Source organism: Theropithecus gelada, chromosome 4, assembly GCF_003255815.1.
Source record: "Theropithecus gelada isolate Dixy chromosome 4, Tgel_1.0, whole genome shotgun sequence".
Lineage (NCBI taxonomy): Eukaryota > Metazoa > Chordata > Mammalia > Primates > Cercopithecidae > Theropithecus > Theropithecus gelada.
The window spans coordinates 152,902,049-152,925,619 of NC_037671.1; the positions used below are offsets into that span (position 1 = coordinate 152,902,049).

General features: G+C 36.4%; 1 protein-coding gene across 7 annotated transcripts in view; it reads right to left on the minus strand.

Annotated features, from left to right (window-relative positions):
- PTPRK (protein tyrosine phosphatase, receptor type K) overlaps window positions 1-23,571 on the minus strand; it is a 557,333-nt gene that overhangs the window by 233,581 nt on the left and 300,181 nt on the right. The gene's annotated exons all lie outside the window — the stretch shown is intronic.

Consider the following 23,571-nt stretch of genomic DNA (forward strand, 5'->3'; position numbering starts at 1 on the left):
TCCAATAAGTCTTTCAACTAAGAAAGGCAGGTTTTCATGGGTAATTGGAGAGTATATAGACTTAATGATGGGGGAAAAAAAGAGAATGCAGTAAAAGCAGATCTATCAATACGGTTACTATAAAGACTTCTGAAAAATTATTTTAATCATGTAATTCCATTAGCATTCCTTTAGGGACCAAAAATACCTGTCCTCAATAGTCAAAGTGCTATCAAAATCACCACACCTAGTTTTATAAATAGATGGAAGTTGAAGGTAGGCAATAATTATAGACTCATCTGACAAAATAACAAGTTAATAATATTTTTAAGATGCTTAAGCATGTAAATAGTTACCTGTTCAAAGACATTTTATACCAGTGTGTCAGCTGAGCCAGCAAAAGACCTTTTATTTCAACTCCCCTTGAACACACTCACTTTCACACCTTCATAATATCAAAGTAAGCCATATCATCCAAAATATGAAATACTGGAAGGCAGCCTAGTTCTATAATCCATCTTGCACAGCAAGAGAAAGCTTCTAGACTAGTAAAAGAGTTTCTAGAGCACGAGTAATGCAATTACACAGCTAGGGAGTTGGGATCTTCTTTCACAGCTACTGTTCCTAAGTAGCAAGAGAGCTTCCTAGTCTACTTTGATAAATACCATGTCTCTAAAAAATAAGGACATAAAATGGCTACCAATCCAGACTATTCACATATTCTTTTCTGTGAATTTCAAATTCCCTATCCTTTTCCACACTCAGCCAGATCAGCTGAAAGTTTGCTGGAGAAAAGAACCATAAGACATAAAATGGCACTAATATTTTCATAGATATTGAAGATTCTTGAAAATATTATCTCAATCAGTGGGTGTAAGATGAATAAAGAATTGAGAAAGGAAGGCTACTATTTTAAATATTGTGGAAAAAGAAGAAGGTACCATGTTTCTTTGGTATGAAATTTTGTAAAATGATGCACTAATGTAAGTTGATAGCTGAGAGCTCTTCATATTGTAACTGAAGGGTATCAATTCCTGCTCCAGTGCCATATAATTACATTTTTAAATCTCTCTCTCTCTCTCTCCCTTTTTTTTTTTTTTTTTTTTTTTTTTTGCTTGAAAAAACTTACTTTAAGTTCGGGATACATGTGCAGAACTTGCAGGTTTGTTACATAGGTATACATGTTCCATGGTGGTTTGCTGCACCTAGCAACCTGTCATTTGGGTTTTAAGCTCCTCATGCATTAACTATCTTTAAATGTCCATGTCCAGGTTTTAAATTAAAAGTCTGACATTGAACAAATATCAAGACACTAAACTTGGAAATTAATCAGAGAAGTATACCAGATGTATCATTACTATACGGCATAATAATTTCCTTAAACTATAAAGGCACTAATTTGTACCTGAATATTTTAAAATCTACTTTCAAAAGTTATTTTATTTTAATGTATAAATGCAAACTATGTGAAACAGAGATATAAATGTACTCGTTGTATATTTTCTTCTTTATAAAACCAATGTCAATTATGTGAGGAAAAAGATCAACGGTTAAGACTGTGCTCTCTAAACCAAGGTGTCCCCTAAGTGATATTCAAATTACAGTCAGAACCCCTGGGAAGGGGGGACAATCAAACTATACTAGATAGATTTTGTGACTATTACAATAGATAGCAAAAAGAACATGAAATTAAGGCACAAAATAACATTAGTTACTGCAGTGGTCTGAAAATGCGCTACAAATTCGCTGATAGCACTCGCATAGAGAGGCTGGATCCCCTTCAATCCAGAAAGACCTCATGCCTGCTCAGCAAGTAGAGCTTAGAGGAAGTGATGTAATGAGACCTCTGAGGCTAGTCAAAAAAAAAAAAAGTAACTTTCCCTTTGTTCACTGGAACCTAGAACACTTGTTCTAGGTGCCACCATTTCCAATTTTCAATTAGCCAGTGGCATTATCCCAACTCAAGTGCCAGACTTGTGCCCGACGATTATAGCCTCCAGGAGTTTAAATTACCTTTAGCTGTTCAATTTGAGACTTCTCAGCTCGGGACCCAAATATATTAGAGTGATATATACATATCAGCCAAATTTACAGCCCACAGAAGCTGTGAGCATTATAAAATGGTTATTGTTTTATGCCACTAAGTTTTATGTTGTTTTATCATGCAATAGGTGATAAATGCAATTCTATGTCTTATTAAGGTAGCTAAAGGTAAACTTCCAAGAAAGATGCAAACTTCCTAAAATAAAATGCACTGCCCTTTCATGATCTGCCCCCTGCTCATCTGTTCAACCTCATATGTTACCACTCTTCAAGTCCAATTATATGTTCACATTTAACAACTTGTGTTTTCCATGGGAAACTTCTCTGAAAATCATCCCACCTTGAGTTGAACAATGAGAACACATGGACACAGGGAGGGGAACATCACACACCGGGCCCTGTTGGGGAGGCTAGGGGGCTAGGGGAGGGATTGCATTAGGAGAAATAACTAATGTAGGTGATGGGTTGATGGGTGCAGCAAACCACCATGGCATGTGTATACCTATGTAACAAACCTGCACATTCTGCACAAGTACCCCAGAACTTAAAGTATAATAATAATAATAATAATAAAATCCCACCTTTACCCTATACTTCCTAGAGTATCTTTTTGCCATTTATACACTTAGCAAAATTATCTATCTTCAAATCTCAGTTCAGTTATTACTGCCTCTGAAAACATTTCTTACCACACTCTCTTCAGCCTGAAATAAATGCACTTTTTCTGGTAAGAGATTTACCTATATTTTTTGCCTCTTTCTTTACTTGCTGACTTTCTTGAGGCAAGGACTGTAAATTGTTTCCCTTTGAATTACATTTATGTCTTGAGTGCAATCAATATTTGTTGAATGAATGCATTTATGAACAAATAAAAGAATTAACATAAGAAGATAATTAGAAATGGAAGAAAGAAGGATAATGTCAACTGTTGGTGAAGATGTGAAACTTTATGTTTGCAAGGTGGATTATAAATTGTATGAGAAATTAAGAAATTTTTTTGCCAGTACCTCCTTGAGCTGAAAATCAGCATACTCTATGACCTAGCAATTCCACTTTGAGGTACATGCTACCCCAAAATGAGCCTGTCTGTTCCTGAGAAGTCATATACTAGTATATTAATATACTGCTATTGTCAATAGCTCAAGGTGAAAAAGAACCAAATGTCTATCATCAGAAAAATGAATAAATTGTGGCATAGTCACACAACAGATTTCATAACAATGATGTTCTATGATGCATAGCTACATGCAGCAATATGGATTTCACAAACTTAATGATAAATAAGAGAAATCAGATAAGAGTATAAACTATTCATATGTAAGATGACATATACTTGTTACTTATTCACGTTATAAGCCAAGAACAGTGGTTACTCTGGGTGAAGAGGTTATTAACTAGAATAGAATGAGGTAGCACTTCTGGGGTGCTGGTAATATTCAACTAGCTATACATTAATCAAACTATATATTTAATATACACTTTTCCATATGCCTACAATACACCAAAGAAGGAAGGAAGGAAGGAAGGAAGGGAGGGAGGGAGGGAGGGAAAGAGTAGGGAAAGGGTAGGGAAAGGGTAGGGAAAGGGAGGAAACAAACTAAATTGTTAACCAGAAAATCCACCAACCCCTACAAAAGCCACTAAGTACAAGTGGAATCTCATCCTGAGATTTAACATTTAAAATCAGCATATATGGCAAAATCTAATTCCTTCAAAATTCCTCTTGAAAATTCCTAAATCAATCACAAACATGGGCATCTATGTTTTTCCTTAAATGCTTCATTGCACCAGATCTTTTGCTTCTAAAGCATGAGAATCCCCGAAATCAAAAGAAACATGAACAATAGCCATCTGCAAAAGTTTAGGCATTCAAATGTTTTTGTGTATAAGACGGATCAGGTATAGGTTAGAAGGAGAAGTTGAGTTCTACAGCCATCTTTGTATGTTACATATATTGTGATGTGATTATGCCACATAAAGGCATCAAGTAAACTTTTTTCTGCTTTGTAACTATAAGTTATTTGGAATTACTTATTTGAATTGATCTAAATATGATAGTTCATACATTTCCCAGAGCATCTGTCTATTATGAGAATACATTTCCTTTATGCAACATTATACTGGAATAATGCCAAGTTAGGTCTTTAATATCTTGATATTATTTGTACTCTGATTGCATTGCCACTGTTAGTTTAGAGAAAAATTCTGAACTCATCTAATAACATCTCTCTAGGTAAGGTAAGCAAATGTAGAAATGGAGCTACTCCACAAATGAGTCATTTGACAAGGGGATTTAGCTCATGATTTGACTTTTATCATGAAGGGATATTTAGATTACATCCCTACTTAGGATACAAAAATAGAGCAAACTTGCTCCACAGCATACATTTAAAGGTTTCTAGGCCAAGCAGCGGGCTCACATCTATAATTACAGCAATTTGAGAGTCTGAGGCAGGAGGATCACTTAAGGCCAGGCATTCAAGACCAGCCTGGGCAATATAGCAAGTCTCCTGGCTCTATGAAATATAAAGATAAAAATAGCCAGTGTGGTGGTGCTCAGCTACAGCCTTAGCTACTTGGGAGGCTGAGGTGAGACTGCTTGTATCTGGGAGGCTGAGGCTGTAGTGAACCAGTCTGGGTGACGGAGACAGACCCTGTCTCGAAAATAAAATAAAATAAAATAAATAAATAAATAAATAAATAAAAGTTTTCTAATCCTATTTTATCAGTCTGAAAATGGGAATTCAATAGAGTGGTCTGAAAGAAGGAAAGGAAAGGAGAGGAGAGGAGAGGAAACAGGAGAGGGGACAGGGGAGATGGGAGACAGGAGAAGGGAGAGGGAAGAGGAAAGAGGGAAGAGGGAAAGGGGAAAGGGGAAAAGGGAAAGGGAAACGGGAAAGGGGAAAGGGGAAAGGGGAAAGGAAAGAAAAGGGAAAAAGAAAAGAACAGAAATAAGAAAGACAGAGTCCAAAATTTTCTTTGTACTTAATCGAAGACGATTGGGACATTAAAAAAACCTACCTTACTGAGCCTACCCTGGAAGGTGTTTTTAATTTTCATATTAAATTAAAAATAAGTGCTTATGGACTTTCTTTGATTACTAAGCACTATGACTTTAAAACAGGATATGCTATTAAATTCTATGTAATTTATTTTTTCTACAAACAGGGGAGTGCAGAAACTCAAAGAATCTCATGATATTATTAAAGATATTGAAAATACTTACAAAATTTTCTTAGATCTACAAAGGCAATTCATAATTCTTGACCTAAAACCCAAGAAAAATGTTCAGGGAAGAGGGGAAGAAAAATGCAGGAGGAATAGCAGAATAATTTCTTAACTTTTCATAAACCACACTTATTCCAGGTTCTGCCTAGATTCTAACAAAGGCATGCTGAAATCAAGGTTGAGAGCACATCCATGCACATGTGAGTGTGCATGAGTGTGTGCATGTTTATAGTAGTATATCAGAATCTAAAAAAAGGACATGTGTGGTAGTGCTAGTTTCAAACATAAACTACACTTGATTTAGAAAGGAACACACATCTCCTGCTCCTGTATTGAGAATCTGCTATAAAATGATAGGTTTGGCCAGGCGTGATGGCTCATTCCTGTAATCTCTGCACTTTGGGAGGCTGAGATGGGAGGATCGCCTGAAGCCAGGATTTCACGAACAGCCTGGGAAACATAGTGAGACCCCATCCCTATTAAAATAGATATATTTTTTACTAAATTAAAGTTTAAAAGTTAAAAATATAAAATAAAATGGTAGGTAATAACTATCATGGTACTTGTCAGGGCAGGAATCAGTTAAAAATAGCAGCCAAGCAACTTAAAGTAAATGCATTGTTTCTAAAGAGACAAGATAATGATCTCAGTAACACAGCAGTAAGAATCATTGAAATTTAAGGTGTAAATCTCACAAATCTGTTTCTTACTCATATTTATGTAAAACTTGCTTCAAGTAGCAAGATTATTATTAATAAAATTAATAATAATCTTATTAGTTGTAATATCACTACCAATGAGTATGGAAAGTGAAGAAATTGATCCATATAGGCCCTGGAAAATGGACAAATAAAAGCAGATGCCATCTGTGGCACTCAAGGAGAGGAATGAAGGCAGAGAGTGAATTCAGCACCTTCCACTGAAATATCCAGGTTCTCACACTGGGACTGACTAGGCAAACAACTCGACCCACGGAGAACGAAGAAAAGCAGGGTGGGGCTATGGCCCACTTGTGGGAGACATGGAACCAAAGGAAACCCCACTCCCAGCCAGGGGAAGCGGTGAGAAATTATGTAACCCTGCCCGGGAAACCGTGCTTCTCCCATAAATATTTGCAACCTGAGGATCAGGAAATGCCCTTGTAAGTTCAGGCTACTAGGGCCTTAGGTCCAATACACAGAGCTGTGTGATGTCCCAGCAGAGCAGTCACTTAAGTACACACAGAGACTTAGGAGTTTCGTATACTCTGGTCCCAGGATTCCCAGCAAAGTGGGAGAGGGTCCCTACATACTCCTAGGAGAGGGGCTGAATCCAGCGAGCCAAGTAGTGTTGTTCTGCAGGCCCCACTTCCAGGGTACTTCACAAGTTAAGACCAACTGGCTTGGAATTCCAGCCAGACAGTGGTGACAGGCTGGAGTCCACCTAAGAAGAACGGAGTTCCTCAGGGAAGGGGTGGTTGCCATCTCTGTGGTTCAATCAACTCAAAAATTCAATTTGAAATTGAATCCCTAGATAGACCAATAACAAATTCTGAAACTGGGGCAGTAATAAATAACCTACCAACCAAAAAAAAAAAAAAAAGCCCAGGATCAGATGGATTCACAGCTGAATTCTACCAGAGGTACAAAGAAGAGCTGGTACCATTTCTATGGAAACTAATCCAAAAAATGGAAAAGGAAGGATTCTTCCCCACTTCGTTCTATAAGGCCAGCATCATCCTAATACCAAAACTTGACAGAGATACAACAGACAAAATAAAACTTCAGGCCAACATCCTTAATGAACATCGATGCAAAAATCCTCAACAAAATACTGTTAAACCGAGTCCAGCAGCATATTCAAAAACTTATCCACCATGATCAAGTTGGCTTCTTCCCTGGGCTGCAAGGTTGGTTCAATATACACAAATAAATAAATGTGATTCATCACATAAACAGAACTAAAGACAAAAACAAACAAACAAAAAAAAACATGATTATCTCAATAGATGCAGAAAAGGACTTCAATGGAATTCAACATCTCTTCATGTTAAAAATTCTCAATAAACTAATAGAAAAGACTTCAAAAGAGTAAGAGCCATATATGACAAACTCACAGCCAATATCGGCAATATCATGCTGATTGGGCAAAAGCTGGAAGCATTCTCTTTGAAAACCAGTACAAGACAAGGTCGCTCTCTCTCACCACTCCTATTCAACATAGTATTTAAAGTTCTGACCAGGGTAATCAGGCAAGAGAAAGAAATAAAGAGTATTTGAATAGGATGAGAGGAAGTCAAATTATCTTTATTTGCAGATGACATGATCCAATACCTAGAAAACCCCATCGTCTCAGCCTGAAAGCTTCTTAAGCTGATAAGCAATTTCAGAAAAGTCTCAGGATAATCAATGTGAAAAAACTGCTAGCATTCCTATACCCCAACAACAGGCAAGAATAGAGCCAAATTCTGAGTAAACTCCCATTCACAACTGCTACAAAGAGAATAAAATGCCTAGAAATACAGCTAACAAGGGAAGTGAAGGACCTCTTCAAGGAAAACTACAAACCACTGCTCCAAGAAATCAGAGAGGACACAAACAAATGGGAAACATTCCATGCTTATGGACAGGAAGAATCAATGTCATGAAAATGGCCACACTACCTAAAGTAATTTACAGATTCAACAGAATTCCCATTAGACTACCACTGATATTCTTCACAAAATTAGAAAAAAAAAACTATTTTAAAATTCATATGGAACCAATAAAGATCCTAAATAGCCAAGACAATCCAAACAAAATGAACAAAGCAGGAGGCATCATACTACCCAACTTCTAGCTATGCTATAAGGCTGCAGTAACCAAAACAGCATGGTATTGATGCAAGAACAAACACATAGACCAGTGAAACAGAACAGAGAATTCAAAAATAAGACTATCCACCTACAACCATCTGATCTTTGAAAAACCTGAAAAAACAAGCAATGGGAAGAGGATTCCCTATTTAATAAATGGTGCTGGGAGAACTGGCTAGCCAATGCAGAAAACTGAAACTGGACCCCTTCCTTACAACATATATAAAAATTAACTTAAGATGGTTAAAGTCTTAAATGTAAAACTGAAAACTGTAAAAAGCCTAGAAGGAAATCTAGGCAATACCATTCAGGACATAGGCATAGACAAAGATTTCATGATGAAGACACCAAAAGAAATCTCAACAAAAGCAAAAATTGACAAATGGGATCTAACGAAAGAGCTTCTGCACAGCAAAAGAAATTATCATCAAAGTGAACTAACAACTTACAAAATGGGAGAAACTTTTTGCAGTCCATCCTTCTGACAAAGGTCTAATATCCATAGTCTATAAGGAACTTCAGCAAATTTACAAGAAGAAAACAACCCCATTAAAAAGTAGGCAAAGGACATGAACAGACATTACTCAAAAGAAGACATATATGCAGACAACAAACATAAAAAAAAAAAAAGGTCAACATCACTGATCATTAGAGTAATGTAAATCAAAACCACAAAGAGATGCCATCTCACATCAGTCAGAATGGTAATTATCAAAAAGTCAAAAACAACAGATGCTGGCAAGGTTATGGAGAAAAAGGAATGCTTATAAACTGTTGGAATGTAAATTAGCTTAACTCTTGTGGAAGACATTGTGGCAATTCCTTAGAGACCTAGAGGCAGAAATACCATTTGACCCAGAAATCCCTCTACTGGGTATAAGCCCAAAAGAAAGGAATCATTCTTTTGTAAAGATACATGCATGTGTGTGTTCATTGCAGCACTATTCACAATAGCAAAGACATGCAATCAACCTAGATGCCCATAAATGACCCACTGGATAAAGAAAATGTGGTACATATACACCATGGAATACTATGCAACCAAACAAATGAATTAGATCATGTCCTTTGCAGGGACATGGAGAGACTTGGAAGCGATTATCCTCAGCAAACTAATGCAAGAACAGAAAACCAAACACCACATTCCTCACTTAAAAGTGAGAGCTGAATAATGAGAACACATGGATACATGGAGGGGAACAACACACACTGGGGCCTGTTGGATGGAGGCATGCAGGGGAGGGAGACCATCAGGAAGAATAGCTAATGAATTCTGGGCTCAATACCTAGGTGATGGGACAATCTGTGCAGCAAACCACCATGGTACACATTTATGTATGTAACAAACTTGCACATCCTGCACATGTACCCCTGAAATTAAAAGTTGAAGAAAAACAGAAGGAAAGAAACTGAAGAAATTTCAAGCAAAGGCCAGGCGTGGTGGCTCACGCCTGTAATCCCAGCATTCTGGGAGGCCAAGACGGGTGGATCACCTGAGGTCAGGAGTTTGAGACCAGCAGTGGCCAACATTGTGAAACCCCACCTCTACTAAAAATACAAAAATATTAGCCGGGAGCGGTGGGGGGCACCTGTAATCCCAGCTACTTGAGAGGCAGAGGCAGGAGAGTTGCTTGAACCTGGGAGGCGGAGGTTGCAGTGAGCTGAGATTGTGCCACTGCACTCCAGCCTGGGCAACAGAGTGAGACTCTGTCACAGAAAAAAAAAAAAAAAAAAGGAAAGAAAGAAAGAAAGAAATTTCAAGTTAAAAAATATAAGAGGGGGGAAAAATGTCCCTAGGGACATGCCCTGCTTGTTGACATATTTCATTCAAAAGAAAAATCACATTTCCAGATAGCTTCTCATTTTCCATATACTCATTAGTAACTGAATCTGGAATAGACTTTCTTAGTTAGAAATATGAAAACATAAACAGAAGCTTTATTTGCTTCTTGGACCCTCATGAAAAGAGCCTGGTGGAGAAAAAAGAAATTATGTTATAATTTTAAAACTAGATATTACCATAGTTACATATGGCACTATAACACCCTAAAGAGTGTGTCTCTTAGTCATTTTATTAGCAATAAATCCAATAATTAACGCATGATGATCCTCAAATATGGTAATCAAATCAATGAATATATAGGGTTTTTATGTCTATGATAAAATAATATTATTTAAAGTGACTTAGAGGGAAGGTAAAGAGAAAAAGATCTGGTGATATTTAAAACAAACTCTTTTTATTTTGGTATATCAGAAACACATTATAAGAATCAAAGAGAACACACACATTCAGCAAGAGGGCACACTTCCATCACCTAGCAGAAAGATACATACTGGTAATAATAAAAGGTGTTCATTTAAAAAAAAAAAAAAAAATTCAGAATGTCTTACACTGTTCCTAAGCCATTCAGTCAAGGCATTGGTAACAACAAAGCACTTTACTCTCCACATAAAAAAGAATTATCAGTATTAATTGTTAAAACTCTCTGTAGATAAACTAGATACTTAAAAATATTTAGGCAGATAAGGCAAGAAAATAGAAAATTTAAGTGTTAAAGATTACTCTTTAAAAAGAATTATGATACATTTTTTTTTTTGTGATCATCTCAAAAGTAGCTTCATATAACACCATAGGCTCAAAATGATGAAAGGTCACTGATGTATTGCCAACTCATTTTTATGAGATAAATTCAATTATAATTGCTGTGACTATTCCAGCCACAATGTAGACATAGAATCCAATTATCCATTTCATTTTCATTTATACCTCATGGGCTAGATCATTTATCATGTTTCATGATAATGATCAGAAGACACATGGAAAGTGATTTCTGGAGGTAACAAATTACCTTCCATATTAGCATAGCTTACAAGTTCCTGTCAACAACTACTATGCATAAATATGAGGTAATTAAATTTACAATGTGCAGGAGTGTTTGATATGCTACTTGCTTCCTTCACAGCCGCCAAAAATCTAGGTTGCTAAGTGCAGCAAACCCCTTTGGTTGCAAATCAGGAATCATTATACCCCAGAACCCCAACAGGTAGATGGTGTGCTCGGGCTCAAGGTGCTGAGATGCATCTTTCATCATCTGGTATTATTACTTCTTGCCACAAAACCATCCATCATTACTGCTGAGACAGCTTGAAATGATTGTCCTGGACTCTCACATTACTGCTTCTTGAACTCTGTCTCATCCATCTTTTGCATCATACCTGATTCACAGCTAAGTCCCCTCTCCCTGCTACAAAACCAAGTGTGAATCTATATTGCCTTTCACCTACAGTGCTTCTCTAATAATAATTGACTTCTCTTTATTATGGAGCTACTGTTCAGAAAAGACTATCCATGACTGCTGATGCTGATGGCTGATTTTTAAAAAAACCCGATGTACAGAATTCCAATAGTTGTAGGAAAATGCACTCTTTTACCTGCAAGTTAGGCTTCAGAATTTCATTAGTATTTCTATTTGAATATTTGTCGATAAACCTCAGCAACACAAACATAGACAAAGACAGACACAGAAGCCTCTGAGTGTACAGATATACACTAAAAAGATAGCCTGTACCATATATACAAAAGCAGTGTTTCAATCTGAAAATTATTAGAGTTTCAAAAATGTTTCACAGTAAAATTCAAAACTTTAAAGTATCTAATATGTTGAAATTATAAAATATGTTTAATAGTGACACAATGCAAACAAAAAAGGGATTTAAAGTTAGATACAAGAATATAAGTGAAAACTTCCTTTTAAAATAAGTATCTTACCCACCCATTTTTTTCCCCTTTTCACTGATGCTAAAAGAAGCTTCAAAATGATACCAGTAACACAGTGGTTGGTATCCCATAAACTATCCAAGACTAAAGGTTTTAATTCAGCTCCATCTGAATGCTGTTATAAAAGTTTAATAAATCAAAATGATCAAAATGTTCTCAGTGGCAGACTGGGATTCAGTTTCCAATTCAAAATCTCTTTAATATATGGCTTCTCTGACATCTCGCATTTCTACCATCTATGTTGAATTCCAAACACCCTGCTTTATATCATTACCATGCATCAACCAGTCTGGTCATGGTAACTACTTTTTAGCAATCCTGCACAGTACACAGAAATGTCAAATTGAGTGGGGATTTTAACATAGGAAGATTATGTCAGGTGTGGACTCTTTATCTACCCTTAAGTAAATATTTTCAAACCACCCACTATAGTGAATGACATTCTTTGAGAACGAGAAATGCTGTTAGCCAAAAGTCCTACCCCCCAAAAAATATATATATATAGATATAGATATAGATATATAGATATTCCCTCTCCCAACCCTTTAAAACATTAAGGTAAGAAAGAGACAGGTCTAGGAGCATTATTATCAGGGGCAATAAAATTCTGAAGAGCAGAGAAAGTAGAGAAGCTTTTAGAGAGTTCACTTTATTTCTATGAAGCAAAAAGTTTTATAAAGAAGAGGAAAAATAGGCCGGGCGCGGTGGCTCAAGCCTGTAATCCCAGCACTTTGGGAGGCCGAGACGGGCGGATCATGAGGTCAGGAGATCGAGACCATCCTGGCTAACACGGTGAAACCCCGTCTCTACTAAAAAATACAAAAAACTAGCCGGGCAAAGTGGCGGATGCCTGTAGTCCCAGCTACTCGGGAGGCTGAGGCAGGAGAATGGCGTGAACCCGAGAGGAGGAGCTTGCAGTGAGCTGAGATCCGGCCACTGCACTCCAGCCTGGGTGACAGAGCAAGACTCCGTCTCAAAAAAAAAAAAAAAAAAAAAAAAAGAAGAGGAAAAATATTTCTACTTAACAGACAACCACAAATATAGTCAGGAATCTACATGAAGTAGTGGGGGAAATATTTACACATGATATATCTTACATGTGTTTTTATATGCAGATAATGTCAGCAATAAAAAAAGACATCATATTAAACTCTGTCTGGTTTCTCTTTCTAAATTCTCCATTTAGTTAAAAACCTCTGCTTTCATCCAAAGTTTAACAACATGAAAAATTCCAATAGTATAAGCTAAAGGCTATGAAATTGAAGCTTAGGAAATACAAATGATTTCTATACACTAGGCACCTATTATTCATTTCATCATGTATTGAGTCTTTACTTAATGCCCTGTGATTAGTTTAACACTTACTCACATTCCTGAAGATTTTAAAACTGGATATGTTCCTAGCACCCCAATCAAAAGTTTACAATTAAACTTATCATCTATGCTCTCAAATGACATCTTCTACAAGGCTTCCAATCTCTGACCATAATACCATATTTTATCCAATATCCCAAACAAAAATCTAGAAGTCTCCTTTGACTCCTCCTCCTACTGTCATTCCACAATGCTTTACCAACATTGCTGCCTCATCTCTCATCCTTGACTCATTCTTTCTACCATAACCCTACCCTACCCTAGGAACATTTATCATCTAAAGCTTTTAAAATTGTAAGAGCCCCCTTAACTTACTCCCTAAAAATGCACCATTTTCCAAATCATCTGCTATCCTGGTTTTCTGAGACAGATAACATGTGAGTAACCTACTTCAAAACTCCTAAAGCTTCCCAAATTAAATACACAATCCATTTATATTTCTTAGTCTGGCACTCAAATTGTTCCACAGCAAGGGCTCAAAGTACAATTTCAGGATTATCTCAGATGTTTTCACTGGAAAACATTGTGTTATGGTCAAAATTTACTGCTAAGTCCACAAGACCATGTTTTCCAGTGCCAGTCCCTCTGCTCAGAATGCTTTTACCTATCTTCCACTATCCAAATGCTACCCACCCATCAAGGGTCAGTTGGAACTTCTTCTCCTCCTCAGCACATTCCCTGACCATTAGAAAGCAGCCACGTAGCTGCCCTCCTCATTCTACACATTAAATTCATGTCATTCATATGGCACTTTATACCTCACTATTTTTGTTTCTTTGAGAATAAATATTTGATGAGATCTGCTAGACCTCGATCATGGTATTGGCTACAGAGATCCAATCATGAGCGTGCAAAAAGAAAGGGTCCCTAAGTACATCAGTCTCATGGAGGAGGCAGATGTTATGAATGCTGTTATATTTTGAAGGAGCAGAGCAATTAGAAAAAGCCAAGACCCTAAGGCACGAGAGATCATGGTATGTTCAAGCAAGTGAAAGAAAACCAGTGTTGCTACAGTTTGGTAAGCAAAGGAGAGTCTTATGAAGGACTGAAGCAGGTGAGCACAGCTAAAAGCCTATGAGCAAGCAGGGCCTTGGAGCTGTGATGAGGCATCTGGAATTTATACCGCATAAACAGGAAGCTGCCAGTGCCAGAGGGAGCATATTCTGACTTACTGCGTCATACAGTCACTCTGGCTTCTGTGTGAAGATTGCCTTGGAGGAGGTAAGTGCTCAGGGAGGGAGATCAATAAGGAGGTTTTTATACAAGTACACGAAAGAGAAGATGATGACAGAGACGAGTGGTGGCAGTGAGAATAAAGAAAAGTGCTGGGCACTCGAAAGCAATGCAATAAAATAGGAATAAAGGAATCTATTTATATACATATTACAAACCAATTTCAGACATACAGATTTCTATTCACTGCATTTCCAACAGCACAAAAATCTTTGAGACCACTGTCTTGTTCTTCATATACTTACGGATAGTAGGCATTACATAAAGATCTTTCAAAAACTTTGACCTAAATAACTCTGGAGGGAAAAAAAAAAGGGTAAAATAAAATCAATGAATTCCCTTCTGTACTAGAAAATAATTGCCATTTGGCCTTTGGGTATTTTGGGGGGCGGAAATGAGAAGAAAGTTGAAAGGAATAAGAATGTAAAAGCATGCATCTATTCAAGAAAAAACAGGCGAGGGTGGAAAGAGCAGGAAGTGTAAAGCCCAGAGACAGAAGTATACTTGGAAGAGCCAGCTTTGCCTGCTGTGGATCAAGGAAGGAGGTGAGTGACAAAGAACAAATTTGGAGTGGCAGCCAGGGGATATTTCATTTAAGGCCACTTAGAACAAGAAAGGATTGTGATTTTTTTTTTTTTTTTTCCCTTAATGTGAAGGGAAACTACTGGAGGAGGTAGCATAGCAACATGAGAGTAGCCATGGTACCTCCATATGTATAAGAAAGACTAATGAAAATCCAGGGGCAATCAGCAATATGTAAATAATCAGGTGGGTAAAATTTCTTCCTAACAAAGGTACAAGTAATTACGCATTTGTTATTTCATTGTTTAACACAAGGACAGATTCTGTGTCATCATAGCTAAATCTATGACTCCAAATCAAGCAATAATAAAGAAAAACAACAAAATATTTTCTCAGTTTAGGGCTCAGCAGAAACTGGAGAGAAAAGAAAGTTATACGCTTATAATTAAGACAAATTATATCCTAAAGTGTAAAAGTCACCGTGTTTACATACCTTGTAAGAGATGAGAACACATCTATAGGCCATAATTTCTCTAAAAACAAACATCAGAGTTAAGGTAAAGCCTGTACAAGAAGAGATTGTTGTACATTTATGTGTTGAGGAAAGCCGCCATATTTTCTGCCATATTATTTAATTTCTGTCCCGCTGTCTGTCCCCAAATTCTCACTTTTAATACTGAAATGTTACAGTATTTCACTTTTTTTTTTCCTAAGTTAATAATAATGAACTAAACACAATCCATGCTGAGGAGTAACAAAGATTATTTATCTGTATTCATTTGTGTTGACCTTATACTTGGTTTTAATTGTCAGATTAAATATTTCCTAGAAAGACGGAAAATGTCATTTATCTTAACACAGATGGGAAAGGAGGCAATTTCTGTGGTACTATCAAAAACTTGGAACAAGCCGGTTTTGATCGACACATTAATAAATAATTACATATTATTTGCTTTCTTTGTAAGGCTTCTACACAACATTTTATGAATTTTTTTTTTGTTTTCTGTGTATTTCCTTGTTTATATTCTCAGAAATATTTTAATTCTTAGTAACAGTTTAATTCTTAGTTCCTGATCATGCTTTACTGGTCAGCAGAATATACATTAGCTAGCTTTTTAAAAGATGTACTGCTTGAGTGGCAAATAATTTATGCTAACTGCAAAGCTAAACACAAAAACTCACCTGTAAGTCATATACTGGTAGGGAACCCTGCTATTAATGACTCTCTTGAAGATGAAGTGGAGGGGAGAGTGGGAGAGACTCAAGAACTCAAACTAATGAAGTAATGTCCTACTACAACACTCCTATTGCCATCCTTACACATTATACCACTAAACACTATGATTTATCTCTCTGCCCTCACTGATTGATTCCAATTTGTCAACTATAGAGCTTCTGTTCAATCAACATTCTATAAGACTCTCCCAGTGTAACTTTTATTAAGCCAAATTGGTGCTTAATAAGGGGTTTCAATGAAATAGTTGTATTTCATTGAAGTTAGAAAATAGGTAGACTATTTTTTATTTGTTAGGAAACATTTTTTATTCTTACAGAGTTTAGAATGTGATCAAAACCTAAGTCAAAATTCTGTGCCATGATACTCAATAATTCTACATTTCCTATAGAATTAATTCAGTTATGAGATTCTTTTTTTTTTTTTTTTTTTTTTGAGACGGAGTCTCACTCTGTTGCCCAGGCTGGAGTGCAGTGGCCGGATCTCGGCTCACTGCAAGCTCCGCCTCCCGGGTTTACGCCATTTTCCTGCCTCAGCCTCCCGAGTAGCTGGGACTACAGGCGCCCGCCACCTCGCCCGGCTAGTTTTTTGTATTCTTTAGTAGAGACGGGGTTTCACCGTGTTAGCCAGGATGGTCTCGATCTCCTGACCTCGTGATCCACCCGTCTCGGCCTCCCAAAGTGCTGGGATTACAGGCTTGAGCCACCGCGCCCGGCCAAATTATGAGATTCTTAAGCACTGAGACTATGTATGTGATTTATTTGGCATTTGTCTTTATTGAATACTAACATAGTAACACACACTTGCCTATTACCTCATTAAGAACTCAATAAAGGCTGCTAGCTGATTTTTCAATGAAGTTGCAAATAAACCCAGAAAGACTAAAAAATCTTAGTTCGAATGGACACTGTTGCTTTATCTTTGGTTTGGGGTGAGAGAAAAAAAAATGATTAACAGGTAGGGGAATATAAACTACGAAGACACTCAGTCCATGTAGTAGGTAAAAGTCCGTTGGTACACAGAAATGTGCCCAAATTACATTTATCACAAACTCCAAGAGAAAAGAATTGAAACTTAGAAAACGTGTACAGGCCTACTGTCAGCAGTCTGAAATAAAATTCCCTTGAGTTCAATAGAAATAATTATTAACTATGCAAATGATTCTGCTTCCTCCTTGATCCTTTTCAAATTCTTAAGATGAAAGCTCCATCAAAAGCCAACTCCCCCAAGATTTACTCCAAAGGGCAGTGACCAGTACCCTACTCACTCAACACACGAATTGCCTAGGAAAATAAACTGAGAAACCTTTATGGAAAGAACTCTCATCGCATTTTTATTTTAAAAACAAACTGAAAGAAAAATAAATAAAATGAAAAAAATCACTCTGACAAAAACAACTGCTGCACTTTACCATCCTTATAGAGTAGCTATAAGGAAACTCAGAAAAGGAGAAAATTAATAGAAAAAAGTATTTGGCATAATGGTGTACAGAGTGGATCAAAAAGAGTTTCAGTAATAATATGAAGTCACAGTGAATATTTATATTAGATTTAAAAACCATAATTTTTCTACTATTCTTAAATAAACATAGATACTATCATTGTTTAATGCTTTTCAGCTTTGAAAATGTACGTCTTAATGGACTACATGAACAATTCAAATGAGTATCCAGTTTCTGGTTGCACCACAATATACTATCTGAAATAAGAACATCTAGCACTCTTTTGCTCATTTAGAATTTAAATATGTACCAGACATCCTGAACACTGAATCACCTGAATTATAAGTAGGTACTATGAATAAGAGGAGACTCCAAATGTTTCTTTTATCATACTCAAGGGGAGCAAAGTAAAATTTTTAAATAGATTTGGAGACTCCTCCAAATTGGACACATTTGGTATCCACTGGCTGCACAGGCTTTTTAAAAAATATTTAGGGGTTTGGGGGTGGGGAAAAAATTAGTATGTGATTCAGTGTGTTCTGAAATGTTCATTATATTTCATTTTTTAGGAAAACATAGCCGTTTAAATTACATCCTCCAAGATAACTCCAAACTTCCTGTCAAGATGACCGGTTTTCACAATAGAAGAAAAGGGATCTCAAGTCACCATTAAGGAAAAGGATAATTATATGAATTCATGAGCCTGAAAGCTGTGCTAGGAAAACTAGTTAAAAACCAATACTGCATGATATTAAACAGTTTGCTGAAGGTCTCAAGCTAGAAATTCCATGGCCTTTAGCCACCAACTAGCGAAAGTATTCATAAAGTGTTTTCCAATTCCCAAATGACCTGGCTTCTTACATAAAAACACCAAAAAAAAAAAAATGGATTTAATTCTATGTGCAAAAGGATTCGAGTACTGGAATAGAATACTGGTCAGATCAATATTATTTTTCAAGTTAAAAAATATTTACACTAAACTGAAAAGTCACCCTTAATAGTCCACTTGAGAAAGGAAAGAGTCTGGTTTAGATACTACAAAAAGCAACTGTCATCATCACTTCCTTTATGCCAGCAAACTTGACTCCATCTGTAGGTGAGAAAAAATATCTGGTTCATCGCTCATCCCCTACATATGCCAGGGTCAGTCCCACTCCTCTGGTTTCAACTAAACAATTTTATTTGTTGATTTTGAGAAAAGTACTGAATTTCTTCATGTAAATACTGTGCTAGGTGCTGAAGCAAACAAAGATGAACTAGACAGGCTCTGATAGGACATAATCTACAATTACAGTAAAAGCAGAATCTGAAAAGTTCTAATAGGTTTTGACTGCTTTCCTTCTCCATATGCATAGTAAATAACTGATATAAAGCAAGTGATTCTATGAACAGTTCACCATTGACCAAATAAGCTATGATCCTACTGATTACCTATGATTCATACTGTTACTTGACTTAGTATGGTAACACCCTTCTCCAATAGTGCAATATTCCAAACTCTGTATGTCCTTCAAGATTAAGTTGTACCTTCTCTTGACATTATTTCCTCAGTCACTATCTTATCTGAATGAAATAAAGAACTATCTCTGAGTAACACTGTTTATGCTCTGGAGTCTTGTGTACAAAAGCTGTCTACTGGACATACTAGTTGTTTATCCAATAACCAGTGATGTGTTATTTGCTTTTCTGTTTGTTTGTTTTTTTGATAGTTGTGGTAGGTACTGCCCTCTTTACCCCTAAATGGATAAGACCAAGGAAGCATGTAGTCATATTTCTCTCCTATGACTAGGAGGTGGGCCTGGCTTAGGAGAGAAGCCAAAATCTTAGACTACAAAGTGAAGAATTGGAAAGAACGTAGATCTTTAATGACTTGATCAACAAACCCCAAAGCCTATCCTGCATTACCCAGTCACAAAAGTTAGTAAATATTCTTATGTATAAGCTAGTTTATATTGTCTTATAACGGAAAGTAGTGACATCTGTCTGAGTTTCTTATGATGTTAAACACCAACTCTGAATAAGATTGGGTAACTACCCTGAGTAAGGTTAGGTAATGTGATTGATACTAATCCCCATTTATAGGGGTCACTATTATTCATTAGGAACAGACTAAAATACTAACTAAATACTTTTGTATCCAGAGCATTTTTATAATGACTAGTAATTGACACTACAATTTAAAGCTCAAGCCATTAACCATGACAAACCAAAAACTGTGCTTTCAAACCGAAGTACTTAAAATGTAATTGTAGTTTCACAGGTAAAAATGATAGATATAAAAATATAACAAACAATTTGGAATAGAAATTGAGTGTGAGGTGTGGCAATCAGAGAATTTTATAGAAGTTTACTTAGGTCAGCTGGTTCGAGATGTAAGTGGGTCTTCGATTTAGACAGATGGAAATGGACAGAGGAGATCACAACTGAGGTGAGGAACGGCAAAATATTTTGTAGCATAATTAGACTATAAAGTTGGTGCTTTCAGTTTGAAGCTTGTACACATGACTTCAACTTGTATTTCAAATTTTTTACACTTCAAGTTTGTAAAGCACTGAGCAAAAATATCTGCTCTTCATCTCGTCTCTATAAAAACTTCTTAGTCAATAAAGATTGGTCTCCATAAGCTGAAGACATTATCATTATTCAAAATGATCAGGAAGCAATGCTAAAATCATAACAAAGTAAATTCTGTTTCTCCGTACTTTTTTAAATTCCTCTGGCTGTGGGAAAACATAGATCAATACTCTTCAGCATGAAAATTTTGCAGTGAAATTTTCATTTGTAACAAATAGCAACAAAAAAAGCCTTAAGCGTGCCCTGTCACTTTCAGTTTAGGAGAAAATGCACTAATAAACTCTTACCCTTGGGTCATCTTTGACAACAGGCAATACCATGCCAGGTCTTATTAAAGACTATTCATATCACTGCCCCAAAAATTTCCTTTAAAATTACCATCTTTTGTATCCATGTAACAGGATGTCAGCTTTAAAAGTGCCAATGAGAGATAGGACCTGTCAGCACAGTTAATTCTCAGCACTGTTTCAACACCAGGACAGCTGACCCCCGAGGGTATGTTTTTGGTAGGAATATTTATTTGGTGGTTATCTCTACAAACAAGAAAACTTATTCCTCTGTATTGGTTTTCAAATAAAACAGCAAGCAAAGTATCACCTGTAAGTATTAAATATAGAACAACCTAAAATGTGTTGAAAGAAAAATAAAATTGCCAGAACTAACAAAATATATTTCTAGAATGATAGCAGACTCTGGATAACAAATTCAAAATGCCATCATCTTTAAACTCAACCTTTCCAACATAAAAATCACAAAACTTATGGCAGGACTGTCTTTAAAAAAAGGAAAAATAAGGCTGGGTGCAGTGGCTCATGCCTGTAATCCCAGCACTTTGGGAGGCTGAGACGGGTGGATCACAAGGTCAGGAGTTCAAGACCAGTCTGGCTAACATGGAGAAACCCCCTGTCTACTAAAAATATAAAAATTAGCTGGGTGCGGTGGCACCCGTAGTCTCAGCTACATGGGAGGTTGAGGCACAATAATTGCTTGAACCCAGGAGGCAGAGGTGGCAGTAAGCCGAGATTGCACCACCGCACTCCAGCCTGGGTGACAGTGAGATTCTGTCTCAAAAGAAAAAAAGAAAAGAAAAGAAAAAAAAAAAAGAAAAATAGGTCAAATTTTTCAATGAAATTTAAGGATCCTCTTTTATATAAATTTTATTGAAATAATTATTAATTTAACAAGTAATACTGCTGGAACAGCATTGTAACATAGTTGTCTCCAGGTAAAGAAAACCAGGCTTTGATAAAATAATAAAATCTACTTATCAATTAAGATAAACAAAAGAGATCTAGTAATGACAAAATGATTCTCTTTTAAAACGAACAGGCAGAAAATGTTTGCACGAAGGAAGGAACTATACATATAAGGGGAGCACCTGGATAAAAGCATCAACAGGTCTTCTACAATCTTTTGAGAAATACATCAGGAGTGACTTTTCTGGAAAAAAATGTATAGATAACTATATAGAACATATATAACTATGTATTATACATAACTTATTCAACAGCATTCTAGGTACACTATTTAGGTGCCATCTCCTTCACTGGTTGCAAATTGTGAATGCATATATGGTAAAGAAGATCCAGTGAGCATGATAATTCAGTAGCACACCCACACTCCTGTATCCATAGCATATTAATCACCCTGAAGATTACCCAAGGACACCTTCAGGCTTTCAAACTTAGGCTCAGGTGAGAGAGATGCTGGAATGGGACTTGACAAAGATGCATGTGTGAACATGTGATAAATTGTTTCTCTGCCTAAACACGGGAGTCAAATACTATCACATTTTCTTAATTGAAGCTGTGATCTCATGAACTTGTACAGGTGATATGAGCTGACTATGGAGACATCAGAGAAGTTACACTGAAAATAGTCATATTTAATCTATAAAGTTTAAAAAAAAATGAGCCATAGAGTCTTCGAAGACAGAAGTTTACAAGAGGTTGATAGCACTATCCAATAATGTTAATGTGAGGGAAAACTGTAGTGGAAAAGAATGAGCTCACCACTAAGAATCAAGAAACAATGGGTTCTATTCTGGCTGTCAATCATTAGATTTAATTTGCTCTGGGTAAATTATCATAAAGTCTGAATTTCAAATTTCTTTTCATTAAAAATATCAAAGGTTAAAGTATTAAAAACAAGACAATATTGAATAATATATGTAAAAGATATTTGATGCCAAGCATTATAAAATATATTGACTATAATATGGACATATCTCCTATTTTCCTTCCAGCCCAAAGGCCTCGGCACGTGCTGTGCTCTCTGCTTGCTGGTGTTTCTTTCTCTTGCCCCTGACCCAACATCCATACTCCTAACTGGGCAGTTTTCTCTGAGCCTTCAGATCCTTACTCAAAGAAAACCCACTTGCAAATGCCTTCCATGATATGTTTACAGTCTCAGCCCCAGTTTAGATATTTTTGCTAAGGTCTCTCACACTTCTCCTTGAAGAGACTTAAACAGGTTACGATTATTTTCATTTGTGTTAATATTGATTGATGCTTGACATCCTACTCAACGGAGCTGCTTTACCTCTAGATTTTCATATGGCTGAAGTCTCCATTTTTTTTTTAAGCTTTCAGCTCAGTTGTTGCCTTCTCAGAGTGGCTTTCCAGAACGCCTTAACTAAAATATCAATTTCCATCCTTTTGTGTCTCTTTTTCCTTCACAGCACATACCGTGACTTGATAACTACGTTTTCAACACCTGTCTATATAGTCTGCCTAACGTAACTCAATATGATGCTCCATGTGGGTAGGGACGTTGTATTACATTTACAATCGTATCTCTAATATCTACAACCTAGAACAGTGCTTAAAATATAAGAGGGACTCTATACATCTTAAATGAATGTAGTATGTGTTTTGTACTTGTATTTTTCCAGTATTCACTACAAATATGTACTGATATGTCATAATCCCTGACATTCTTCTAGTAACTTTAGTATCCAAGAATATTAGTGAGGACTGTTTGGTAGTTCTAACTTTCTAAGATTCCATAAGAGACGTGCATCAGTGAAAATTCACTATTGGATTTTAATACCAATAAAATTTGTAGGACTACATGGAAATAGAAACTTGGACCTTGACATCATTGCCACAATGCTTCGAAGAAAGGTAGTATCCGCAGAACTGTTTTAAATAGAAAGAACTAGATCTAAAGTTAAAATACAAACGAGGTGATGACAATGTGGAATAAGGTATGTGATATATTTAGTCCACTTAGAGCATTATAAAATAGATTTCTTTTAATGCCAAACACTTATTAGAAACTTCAAAAATTTTACAAACTACAGTCTTAATTTTACCTTCACACATTGTGAG